Here is a 13,523-nt window from a genome sequence, read left to right as displayed (position 1 = left end):
GGAGACACTGGGGCAATGCTGGAGACACTGGGGCAGATTGCTGGAGACACTGGGGCAATGCTGGAGACACTGGGGCAGATTGCTGGACACACTGGGGCAATGCTGGAGGACACACTGGGGCAGATTGATGGAGACACTGGGGCAATGCTGGAGACACTGGGGCAGATTGCTGGACACACTGGGGGCAATGCTGGAGGACACACTGGGGCAATGCTGGAGACACTGGGGCAGATTGCTGGACACACTGGGGGCAATGCTGGAGGACACACTGGGGCAATGCTGGAGGACACACGGGGCAATGCTGGAGACACTGGGGCAGATTGCTGGACACACTGGGGGCAATGCTGGAGACACTGGGGCTGATTGCTGGACACACTGGGGCAATGCTGGAGGACACACTGGGGCAGATTGATGGAGACACTGGGGCAGATTGCTGGAGACACTGGGGCAATGCTGGAGACACTGGGGCAGATTGCTGGACACACTGGGGGCAATGCTGGAGGACACACTGGGGCAGATGATTGCTGGAGACACTGGGGCAATGCTGGAGACACTGGGGCAATGCTGGAGACACTGGGGCAGATTGCTGGACACACTGGGGCAATGCTGGAGGACACACTGGGGCAATGCTGGAGGACACACTGGGGCAGATTGCTGGAGACACTGGGGCAATGCTGGAGACACTGGGGCAATGCTGGAGGACACACTGGGGCAGATTGCTGGAGACACTGGGGCAATGCTGGAGACACTGGGGCAATGCTGGAGACACTGGGGCAGACTGCTGGACACACTGGGGCAATGCTGGAGGACACACTGGGGCAGACTGCTGGACACACTGGGGCAGATGATTGCTGGAGACACTGGGGCAATGCTGGAGACACTGGAGCAATGCTGGAGACACTGGGGCAGATTGCTGGACACACTGATGGAAATGCTGGACATACTGGGGAAGATTGCTGGACACACTGGGGGCAGGACTGGAGGCATGGGCAGAATGTAGACACGGGGCATGATTGGAGACACGGGGCAAGATTGGATCATGGGGCAGGATGGATACGATGGAGACAGATGGGGCAGGATGGGGAGATCATATGGTGTAGAATCGATACTCATGAGTGCAGGATGGGAGAACATATGGCTGGAGCCAGGAATGAGATACACGGGGCCAGGGTGGGGAATATTATTACCATAGGGGCTAATTAAGGGAAATTATTACTGCAGTGATGTATTTATTTTATTTTTTGAGTATACTGTTTTAAATGGGGGGGGGGGGGCGGTCCTGTTACTGTGCAGAGTGACACTATATCGCCTTTTTTTCTCCATGTGGTGTAATGTAGAAGTTGTGAAAAATTAAGTAATGTGTTCTGCAAGCGGAGCTCGAGATAACTGTGTTACGGTACGTTCACATTTGCGTTGTGCGCCGCAGCGTCGGCGCCGCAGCGCACAACGCAAACAAAAACGCAGCAAAACGCATGCACAACGCTGCGTTTTGCGCCGCATGCGTCCTTTTTTTTTATTGTTTTTGGACGCAGCAAAAATGCAACTTGCTGCGTCCTCTGCGCCCGGACGCGTGCGCCGCAGCGACGCATGCGGCGCAAAACGCAAGTGCGACGCATGTCCATGCGCCCCCATGTTAAATATAGGGGCGCATGACGCATGCGGCGCCCGCCGCTGCGGCGCCCGCCGCTAATGTGAACGTAGCATTATTTCCTGCAGAAACGAGTCCTGGCTGGAAGAAATGATGGCGGTCTGTGCTGGATAGACGATGAAGGACTTCACCTAGAGACGTCACTGGTGAGTCAGTGTGTTACCTATACACTGACACTATACACTGTATACTATATACAGAGGTCCTGTGTATAATGTCACCAGTGATCATAGCTCCCAACCGTCCCGCATTGTGCGGGACTGTTCTGGTTTGGAGCCTGTGCCCCGCTGTCCAGCGCAGGACACGCTGATCCCGCACCCGCAGACAGCAGGACCGACACGCCCCCTTGTCTCAAGCCATGCCCCGGGCCCTTACCCTTCCCGTATGGCTACCTGCTTTCTGCACACAGGACCTGTGGTGAGGTCACAGGAGGGGAGGAGTTAGAGGTCACATGATCGGGAGTCGGGACCTCCGAAGTTGTGCTGGTTGCCAACTTGCCGCTGCAGGATGAGGTAAGTAATGCTTTGTGTGGGGTCAGGAGGTGTACAGTGTGGATGTAGCAGAGCCGTGTGTGTACGATGTGTGCGGAGCTGTGTGTGTGTACGAGCATACCTCCCAACTTTTGAAGATGGGAAAGAGGGACAAAGTTTGCGGCGCGCAAATTTTAGGCCACGCCTCTGACCACACCCATTCATAATTAGTCACACCCATATCCACGTCCCAAGCACACCCATTTAGCACTGCTGATCACATTGTTTCATATACAATAGTTATAAACAAAAAAATATGGCCACACAGTGCTCCATACTGTATAATGGCCGCACATGATGCTCCATACTGTATAATGACCGCACATGATGCTCCATACTGTATACTGGCTGCACATGATGCTCCATACTGTATAATGAACACACATGATGCTCCATACTGTATAATGGCCACACATGATGCTCCATATTGTATAATGACCGCACATGATGCTCCATACCGTATAATGACCGCACATGATGCTCCATACTGTATAATGGCCACACATGATGCTCCATACTGTATAATGGCCGCACATGATGCTCCATATTGTATAATGACCGCACATGATGCTCCATACTGTATAATGACCGCACATGATGCTCCATACTGTATAATGACTGCACATGATGCTCCATATTGTATAATGACCACACATGATGCTCCATACTGTATACTGGCTGCACATGATGCTCCATATTGTATAATGACCGCACATGATGCTCCATACTGTATAATGACTGCACATGATGCTCCATACTGTATAATGACCCCACATGATGCTCCATACTGTATTATGGCCACAGTTCTCCATACTGTATAATGACATACAGGCACGCAGCTCACACACATGCAGCATCACACACACAGTATCACACATACACACGCAGCATCACAAACGCAGCTCACAAACACATGCAGCTTTGACACAAATGCATCACACATGCAGCCATCACACACACACACAGCCATCACACACACACGCAGTCATCACACACACACACGCAGCCATCACACACACACAGCCATCACACACACACGCAGTCATCACACACACGCAGTCATCACACACACACGCAGCCATCACACACACACACACGCAGCCATCACACACACACACGCAGCCATCACACACATGCAGCCATCACACACACACGCAGCCATCACACACACACGCAGCCATCACACACACACACACACGCAGCCATCACACACACACACACGCAGCCATCACACACATGCAGCCATCACACACACCCAGCCATCACACACACCCAGCCATCACACACACCCAGCCATCACACACACACACACCCAGCCATCACACACACACACACACACACACCCAGCCATCACACACACACACCCAGCCATCACACACACACACCCAGCCATCACACACACCCAGCCATCACACACACACACCCAGCCATCACACACACACACCCAGCCATCACACACACCAGATACCTCATACACACATGACACACACACAAATGCAGCATCACACATCTCACACACACACACACATCACACACACACACAATCTCCTCTGTGTTGCAGGGGCGGCTGATCTGTCCATGTGCAGCTCTTCAGTTTCTCCGGCTGCTCACAGCTCTGCACTGTCCCGGCACCTCCCCCGTCTCTCCTTCTCTGCCGGGATAGCAGCTAAGAGCAGGAGACGCCAGAGCTCTGTGCACACACCTCAGGTAGTGAGTCGCTGACCTCTCATCTTGATCGCTGCTGGCTCTCTTCCTCAGCGTGGCAGCGCCGCACACACAGGGGGCGGGGGCGGGGGCGGGATCGGTCGGGAGGAGACCCAGCATGTATAAGAAAAAAAAAACAGCCACAAACCTAATCGGGCTCTCTCTACGTCCCGGAAGTGGGCGGGGCTTCACCGGCGGCCGCAAATTCGGGATTTTAAATGCCCGAAGCGGGACAGCGGGACCCCGGTGCCAAAGCGGGACTGTCACGCTGAAATCGGGACGTTTGGGAGGTATGTGTACGAGGTGTACGGAGCCGTGTGTGTACGAGGTGTACGGAGCCGTGTGTGTGCGAGGTGTACGGAGCCGTGTGTGTACGAGGTATACGGAGCCGTGTGTGTGCGAGGTGTACGGAGCCGTGTGTGTACGAGGTATACGGAGCCGTGTGTGTACGAGGTATACGGAGCCGTGTGTGTGCGAGGTGTACGGAGCCGTGTGTGTACGAGGTATACGGAGCCGTGTGTGTGCGAGGTGTACGGAGCCGTGTGTGTACGAGGTGTACGGAGCCGTGTGTGTGCAAGGTGTACGGAGCCGTGTGTGTACGAGGTATACGGAGCCGTGTGTGTGCGAGGTGTACGGAGCCGTGTGTGTACGAGCTGTACGGAGCCGTGTGTGTACGAGGTATACGGAGCCGTGTGTGTGCGAGGTGTACGGAGCCGTGTGTGTGCGAGGTGTACGGAGCCGTGTGTACGAGGTGTACGGAGCCGTGTGTGTACAAGGTGTGCGGAGCTGTGTGTGTGTACGAGGTGTACGGAGCCGTGTGTGTACGATGTGTGCGGAGCTGTGTGTGTACGAGGTGTGCGGAGCCGTGTGTGTACGAGGTGTGCGGAGCCGTGTGTGTACGAGGTGTGCGGAGCCGTGTGTGTACGAGGTGTGCGGAGCCGTGTGTGTACGAGGTGTACGGAGCCGTGTGTGTACGATGTGTGCGGAGCCGGATGTGTACGGAGCCGTGTGTGTACGAGGTGTACGGAGCCGTGTGTGTACGAGGTGTACGGAGCCGTGTGTGTACGAGGTGTACGGAGCCGTGTGTGTGCGAGGTGTATGGAGCGGAGCCGTGTGTGCGAGGTGTGCGGAGCGGAGCTAAATGGGTACGAGGTGTATGGAGCGGAGCGCGTGTGTACGGAGCGGAGCCATGTGTGCAAAGTGTACGGAGCGCAGCCGCGTGTGTAGGAGTAGCTATGTGTGGCCATTATATGGTACAAAGTATCATGTGCGGCCAATATACAGTATGGAGCATCATGTGGGGCCATTATACAGTATGGAGCATCATGTGCGGCCATTATACAATATGAAGCATCATGTGTGGTCATTATACAGTATGGAGCATCATGTGCGGTCATTATACAGTATGGAGCATCATGTGTGGCCACTATACAGTATGGAGCATCATGTGTGGCCATTATACAGTATGGAGCATCATGTGTGGCCATTATACAGTATGGAGCATCATGTGCGGTCATTATACAGTATGGAGCATCATGTGCGGCCATTATACAGTATGAAGCATCATGTGCGGTCATTATACAGTATGGAGCATCATGTGCGGTCATTATACAGTATGGAGCATCATGTGTGGCCACTATACAGTATGGAGCATCATGTGTGGCCATTATACAGTATGGAGCATCATGTGTGGCCATTATACAGTATGGAGCATCATGTGCGGCCATTATACAGTATGAAGCATCATGTGTGGTCATTATACAGTATGGAGCATCATGTGCGGTCATTATACAGTATGGAGCATCATGTGTGGCCACTATACAGTATGGAGCATCATGTGCGGCCATTATACAGTATGGAGCATCATGTGCGGCCAATATACAGTATGGAGCATCATGTGTGGCCATTATACAGTATGGAGCATCATGTGTGGCCACTATACAGTATGGAGCATCATGTGTGGCCATTATACAGTATGGAGCATCATGTGTGGCCATTATACAGTATGGAGCATTATGTGTGGCCATTATACAGTATGGAGCACTGTGTGGCCATATTTTTTTGTTTATAATTATTGTATGTGAAACAGTGTGATCAGCAGTGCTAAATGGGTGTGCTTGGGACGTGCATATGGGTGTGACTAATTATGAATGGGTGTGGTCAGAGGTGTGGCTTAAAATTTGCCACGGCGCGCGTTGCGCGCCGCAAACTTTGTCCCTCTTTCCCATCTTCAAAAGTTGGGAGGTATGCCAGTGATCACTGTATTACCTATACATTATATACAGACCTCCTGTGTATAATGTCACCAGTGACCACTGTATAACCTCTACACAGACACTGCATTACAGATCTCCTGTGAATACTGGCACTGATGGTGATAGTATTGTTGTTGTTTTTTTATTACTGATCAGTATTGTAGTATTCAGTCACTATGTGGTGGTAATATGTGGTCTGGAAATGGTGTTGTGGTATTTGTCCCTTGAATGTGCTATTTGGTCACCAAGTGGTGGTAATATGTGGTCTTGACATGGTGCGGTGGTATTTGTTCCTTGTACGTGATATTATTCGATCACTGTGGTTGTAATTTGTGGTCTGGTCATGGCGCGGTGGTATTTGTTCCTTGTATGTGATATTACTGGTCAAAATATACCTAAATTATATTGCAGATTTTAACAAATATTTAATAGGTTACAGTAGAGTAGGGCCTGGCCATTTTTCTGGAATAATCTGGTTCGGGTATAACATGACCCCCCGTCACATGACCCCCCGTCACATGACCCCCCGTCACATGACCCCCCCGTCACATGACCGGGGGGGGGGGGGGTCCCACAGTGTCTTAACAGCCCGGGGCCCCGGCTACCCTTAATCCACCCCTGCTGGCCATACATGTGCATTTCAGTGCCTGGGGATTCCCGGTCACATGATCACATCCACGCCGGCTGGCTAGCGTGTTTGTTTTCATGTATTTTTGGTTTAATTGTTCTGCTGTGTTCATGTCCACAATAACTATTTTTGTATGTGATTTGGCCTATATTGGAGCGGTGTGCGTATTACAGCAGTGCTGTCTCTGTTTTCTAATAGCATGTGTTCTCACTGCTGATATTGCACCCCATTTATATGGTTATATTAAACAGTGGGGTTCCAGTTGGTCTTTATATAGCAGTTTTGATAACATTCCTGCTTTTCCGGCCTCAGATCTACCAGTTCTCTGAATACTGAGCACTGTATAACCCTCCAACACCACTGACTGGCGGTGCTCTGTGTACACTGTGCATAGGCAGAAAGCTGTATCAGTGGTGGGGCAGGGTTATACAGAGCTCACGGATATGGAGGACTGCATGGCAGCAGGTTTACTAGTCTCCTGGTGATAAAATCACCGTTTTATCAGCAGTAGGAATGATCGAATAGCTTTGGATCAGTGCTTATCTGAGAGGTTATGTGCACACGTTGCGGATTTTGCTGCGGGTCTGCAGCTGTTTTCCATGCGTTGTACAGTACTATGTAAACGTATGGAAAACAAAATCCGCAGTGCACATGCTGCTGAAAAAAAACACGCTGAAACGCAGCGTTGTTTATTCCGCAGCATGTCAATTCTTTGTGTGGATTCCGCAGCGATTTACACCTGCTCCATAATGGGAATCCGCAGGTGTAAAACTGCAGGTGAAATCCGCACAAACAACGCGGGTAATCCGCCATGTGGTTTACCTGCAGATTTTGCAAAAAGTGTGGAAAAATTTGCACACCAATCCGCAACGTGTGCACATAGCCAGTGGCGCCGCTATAATGAGGCAAGTTGAGCACTTCGCCTCAAGCGGCATCCTGTCTCTCAAAACGGTGCGGAAGCGCGGTGCCGCCCCCTGCAGTCAGATGTGCCGGGTACTAGCCATGAGCATGAGGCTGTGTCACCAGCAGGAGGCGGCGGGGATGCCGGGCACAGTGCTGCTTCCTCACACACTAAGGGTATGTGCACACGCTGCGGATTTTGCTGTGGAACCGCAGCGTTTCCGCAGCTGCGGGTCCGCAGTGGTTTCCCATGAATTTACAGTACAATGTAAACCTATGGGAAACGAAATCCGCAGTGCACATGCTGCGGAAAAAAACGCGCGGAAACACAGCGGTTTATATTCCGCAGCATGTCAATTCTTTGTGCGGATTCCACCTTACACCTGCTCCAAAAGAAATCTGCAGGTAAAATCCCGCAGCGGAAACCGCAATAAAAACCGCGATAAATCCGCAGTAAAAACCACAGCAGATTTATCAAAACCGCTGCGGAAAATTCCGCAATGGAATTCGCAGCGTGTGCACAAGCCCTTACTCGTCCGGTTATTAGTCAAGTACTGAGGGAAGGGGTGAGCGGCCCCACCCAGGGAAGACGAGCTACTTGTGATTGGAGCACGGCCTGTGGGCGGGGACTGTGGCTGCTTGCCTGCTACAGACAGATAGCTGCTTGGTTTCCTGGGTGGGCGGAGCTCAGGTGCTCGGTGTCTGCTCTGCTGTGGGGTGAGGCAGGGCTAAGGAAGTGATGGAGGCTCCAGGCAACAGGTCTTCCCATACTACAGGCTCCACTGCCCTGCAGCTGCTCAGTGATGCTCTGCACATGGAGCAGGTGAGAGGAGCTGCTGTCCCCTGTTCTCTTGTGCCTGACTCTGTTCTCTCGGTGCCCCCCCCTGTTCTCTCGGTGCCCCCCCTCTGTTCTCTCGTGCCCCCCTCTGTTCTCTCGTGCCCCCCCCCTCTGTTCTCTCGTGCCCCCCCCCTCTGTTCTCTCGTGCCCCCCCCTCTGTTCTCTCATGCCCCCCCTCTGTTCTCTCGTGCCTCCCCTCTGTTCTCTCGTGCCCCCCCTCTGTTCTCTCGTGCCCCCCCTCTGTTCTCTCGTGCCCCCCCCCTCTGTTCTCTCGTGCCCCCCCTCTGTTCTCCTATACCCCCGGTATTATGCGCTTGTCACTGTCACTAGAATATAGCAGTGATGCCAGCAGGGTAAATCCCAAGTCGTAAATTCCTTCCTTAATATGACAATGGTACCAGTCCCCCCTGGCTGCCTGCTCTGTGCCCTCTTTGGTATACACCAGGTAAGCACAGGAGCCGCAGGCAGCAGGAGACTGAAGGTAAATAGAAGAGGATGTGTTATGTTTGTATTGTATCCTGCCTGGCATTATAGGGGTTGTCTGAGATGGGGAAATATACAGTATATACATACTAGTTTATTTAAAATGAATCCTACACAGAGAGATATTGCCCTCCTGTCACCCCCGGGAATTCAGCCACAGACCTCTCTGGTGGTCGACAGCGGTTCTGGAAGTGATGACTGCACCATCCGGATGTAACAGAACAGATAAAACCTGTGATTAACTGCAGCGGTCAGGTGACTGTGAGGCTACGTGCACACGTATTTTTGAGGGCTGCGGATTTTTCCGCAGCGGATTTCAGAAACCCGAAGGTAAAAGGCACTGCGTTTTACCGCGGATTTACCGTGTTGTTTTTTTTTTTGTGTATTTTGTGCAGATTCCACCTGCGGTTTTAACACCTGCAGATTCCTATTATGGAGCAGGTGTAAACCACTGCGGAATCCGCACAAAGAATTGACATGCTGCGGAATGTAACCCACTGCGTTTCCGCGTGTTTTTTTTTTCGCAGCATGTGCACAGCGATTTCTGTTTCCCATAGGTTTACATTGTACTGTAAACGCATGGAAAGCTGCTGTGGACCCACAGCGGCGGATCCACAACGTGTGCACATAGCCTTAGATGTTTCTCTGAAGGGGGGCCTGTGCCAGTCACCTGACAGTTGTGGACTGTAATTTTCTCTTATTTTGGCAAACTTTCAAAAGAGTAAGGCTGGGTTCACATTGCGCTATAGCTGTACGTTAAACGGACTACGTTACACCGTGGCATAACGCGGTGTAACGTAGTCCGTTACCGCCGCCATTGAAAGCAATGTCGGACGCATCGCTAGTGCACGCCCACAATGGGCGTGCACTAGGGATGTGCCGTCATTGAGTGACGGACCGAGACGCGGGCTGCAGCGTTTCCGGGTCCGTCACTGCTAGCGCAGATGGAGCTAGCAGATGCTCCATCTGCGCTAGCGCTGTGCCAAAGTCGGCACTTGCGTCAGCGCAGTCCGTTAGCGTATGCGCTGAACGGACTGCACTAACGCAATGTGAACCTAGCCTTAGGGATGGTCTTAAAAAATAAAATTAAAAACCCCCTATTACATTACTTAGTGATTCTCATTCGTGTCGGTATTCCCCTCTGGTACCAAAAGTAATGTCGACCTGTGCATTATTTACATGACCGCTGCAGCCAATCACTGACCTCCTAGTCATTTGCTGTACATAATAGTACGACCACTGCAGCCTGTGATTAGTGGGGGTCAAATGGTGAAGGCCCCTGCAATCATTATTATTTATCGTACATCTGAATACAGATCTACAGTACGTAGCAACTAAAGGGGTGTTCAGGGCTGTAGACATATTTCTGCACTCTATGTGACTTCAAACTACTGAACGCATGTAAAGAGTAAATGTAATGTAAATTGAATGTAAGTAAAGAGTAAACCAGATTTATTTATACTGATTTTACTATGGGGGGGGGGGGCGCCGTTTTGCAGTTTGCCTCAGGCAGCATAGAGGCTAGGTTCACCCCTGCACGTAGCCAAAAGCTATAGCGCTTCCCAAATAGCTTCCTCGGGACCCCAGATACCTGGATCGCTCCCGATAATCAGCTGTTCGGTGCCGCAGCTGCATGTGTCGCAGCTGTGTGACAGTAACAACACATGCAGCTGCGGCACCGAACAGCTGATTATCGGGAGCGATCCAGGTATCCGGGGTCCCGAGGAAGCTATTCGGGAAGCGCTCTAGCTATTCGATCATCTCTAAATAGCAGGAGATGATCAGAACTATAGCAAGCAGCCCAGTAAGTGACACATCACTGGAACCAGGGTCTCTGCCCCTACATCATGCAGATCTCAGAGTAGTTGGTAAATACCTGGTGACACATTCCCTTTAAAATGTTATCCCTCAGAATAGAACAAGTCTTCACAGAATCTCTCAGTAGTTATCAATTTCCAACACTAATACCACTAAGTTGGCTTGTCTCCTGACGCAGTACCGCTGCCACCAGTCTCCCCACCATTGAACACATCCATTTCCCATGAGAGAAGTCACAAACTGCTGGGGGCCTGAGAGTACCCGGACCATGGGATTGCACAGGTCGCCATGTTTTGGTTTGAGGCCATCCTAACCTCAGGCCATGTGAATCCCATATAAATGCTAATGTGACAGATATTGTAGTTAGAATAATTTTATTTTGTGATTCTATCTGTACACGAATGAAAGAGTAAGAATAGTTCTCTAATTTTGTAAAAGCATTCCTTCTCTTGTACTGATCCCGAGTTCTAGCAGGTGGTAAGAGTGGTCTGAAACCAACTAAATATCTAGTTAATGGAATAATCTAGTCTTTACTTCTAATATACTTACATTAAAACCCCCCTATTGTTCACTCTCTAACTGCTTTATTTTTTTTTATCCGCTCCTGCTTGATGACGCTTGGTTTAAGAACCCCCAGTGCATGCTTAGGTTCTATCTGTTTGTTGGCTATGCTCCTATTTTGTATGCATACCAACTTGTACTTCAGTCCATTTTTTTGATTACGTAGAGAACATAGCTGTTTGTAAAAGGTTAATCTGCAAAAGAAGGAAGCAGCTGCCTCTAAACAGTAAATTCCTTTATGCATGCAGACAAACGTATAAAGAAGTCACATTTACCCCAGTTGCTGTTTGTAGCCGCTCCTTCCTGCTGTTCCATAATACACAGGAATCCATCTTCCATTGCTCCATATATACATCCAGCATGAGGGCTGCTATATGTGCCTCTATCGTTCTGCTAACTTCGGTGTTGGAACTACCACTGTGCTGATAATGGTCTATCCTAAGGACAGCTGAAAGTCCATCTGTCACCAGAATTCGCAATACAAAAATTATTAAATAGATCTCTTACACCTGAAGAGGCTGGTGTGCTTACATACAAAGTCAGCATAGCTGTATAATCCATATACATGCAGAAAAGCCGCGGAGACACCATCACGTGTTTCTCAACGCAAGCAATGAATAGCCAGGTCTTTCCCCGGGAAGGAACAACCACGGGAAGGGCAGCATCCAATAAAGGAAAACCACCTATGCCAAAACATGGTATCCATATTTCCCATCAGGGATGGGGGCAGTGTTCTGGATCACTGCGTTGAGAAACACGTGATGTCTCCGCGGCTTTTCTACATGCATTTGCATATTTCCCATAAGGGATGGGGGCAGTGTTCTGGATCACTGCGTTGAGAAACACCTGATGGTGTCTCCGCGGTGTTGGATGTTTTGATCTCCCCGAGGTCATTCATCCTTATGTGTATAATCCATATAGTCCGGGTACTGAGAGAGAGCTTGTGAGTCCCAAGTGTATGCACTCTCTGTCCATCCGGCCTCACTGACAGCTGCAGCTTGTACTGAGCATTGTGAAGTCTCCGCAGCTGCAGGGAGGAGGGACACTAAGGAGCTGTCAATCTGGCTGAGTGGGCGGAGACTAAGATTAACATTTCACAATGGACTGTACAGCCAGTCTAACATGGATTTTCAAAGTAAGAACACCAGCCTCATCAGGTGTAAAAGAAAATCTATTTTTATTTAATATGTAGTTTGTAGTGTGAAGTCTGCTGACAGACCTGCATTACTCCAGAGAGGGGGCGGTTGGGCCACCGTGGCACATTACAAGAATAAAGTAGCCAGTGCTAGGCATTACATGGGGGCAGATGTAATATCCTTGGCTTCGTAGCTCTGCGTGCAACTATAAGGCTATGTGCACACGTATTCTTGAGGTCTGCGGATTTTTCCGCAGCGGATTTGTGAAACCGCAGGTAAAAGGCACTGTGTTTTACCTGCGGATTTACCGCGTTTTTTGTGCGGATTCCCCTGCGGTTTTACACCTGCAGTTTTGTATTATGGAGCAGGTGTAAAACTGCTGCAGATTCCGCACAAAGAATTGACATGCTGTGGAATGTAAACCGCTGCGTTTCTGCGTGGTTTTTTTTTCCGCTGCATGTGCACTGCGGATTGCGTTTCCCATAGGTTTACATTGTACTGTAAACGCATGGGAAACTGCTGCGGAAACGCTGCGGATCCACAGCAAAATCTACAGCGTGTGAACATAGCCTAAGGGTAAGTTCACGCTAGGCGTTTCTTTAGCAATTTTTTTGTGCAGCAAAACCTGATAACTTGGCAAGAAAGAAGCATGTTTTCCTTGGTTTTTCTTGCTTTTTTGTAGCAGTTTTGGCATGCTAGATTTGTCTCTTGTACATGCTGATAAAGTTTAGTGTTCAGTATAGAACCAGGTTTGGCACAAAAAAACGCAGCAAAACTTGATACCTGCGTTCTTGGTGCTTTTTGTCACCACCCATTCATTTCAATGGGTCAAAAATGCTGAATTACTCTGAAAGAAGTGACATTCTCCACTGTGCAAAAAAAGACAAACCATGAAAACCACAAAACCCTGATGACCAAAAAAAACCAAGCTGTGTGCATGAGATTCCTGAAATCTCAGACTTTGCTGGCACTGTAAAACGCAGCTGAAAATTTACATTAAAGCACAAAAATGCTGCAAAAAC

At 50.0% G+C, this 13,523-nt stretch overlaps 1 long non-coding RNA gene across 2 annotated transcripts in view; it reads left to right on the top strand.

Moving 5' to 3' along the window:
• The first annotated feature begins 2,087 nt into the window (after positions 1–2,087).
• The window catches only part of LOC143809259 (uncharacterized), a 52,461-nt gene continuing 41,025 nt past the window's right edge, over positions 2,088–13,523 (top strand). Inside the window, exon 1 of one of the 2 annotated variants that reach the window (XR_013222185.1) lies at positions 2,088–2,160. This is a non-coding gene — a long non-coding RNA (uncharacterized LOC143809259). Of the gene's footprint in view, positions 2,161–8,323; positions 8,489–13,523 lie in introns of those variants that run through there. The other variant, XR_013222183.1, reaches the window with a different exon arrangement.

The sequence above is a fragment of the Ranitomeya variabilis genome, chromosome 2 (genome assembly GCF_051348905.1).
Source record: "Ranitomeya variabilis isolate aRanVar5 chromosome 2, aRanVar5.hap1, whole genome shotgun sequence".
Taxonomy (NCBI): Eukaryota; Metazoa; Chordata; class Amphibia; order Anura; family Dendrobatidae; genus Ranitomeya; species Ranitomeya variabilis.
Note: the sequence above shows the minus strand (reverse complement) of the source record. Positions and strands in the feature narration are given on the sequence as shown.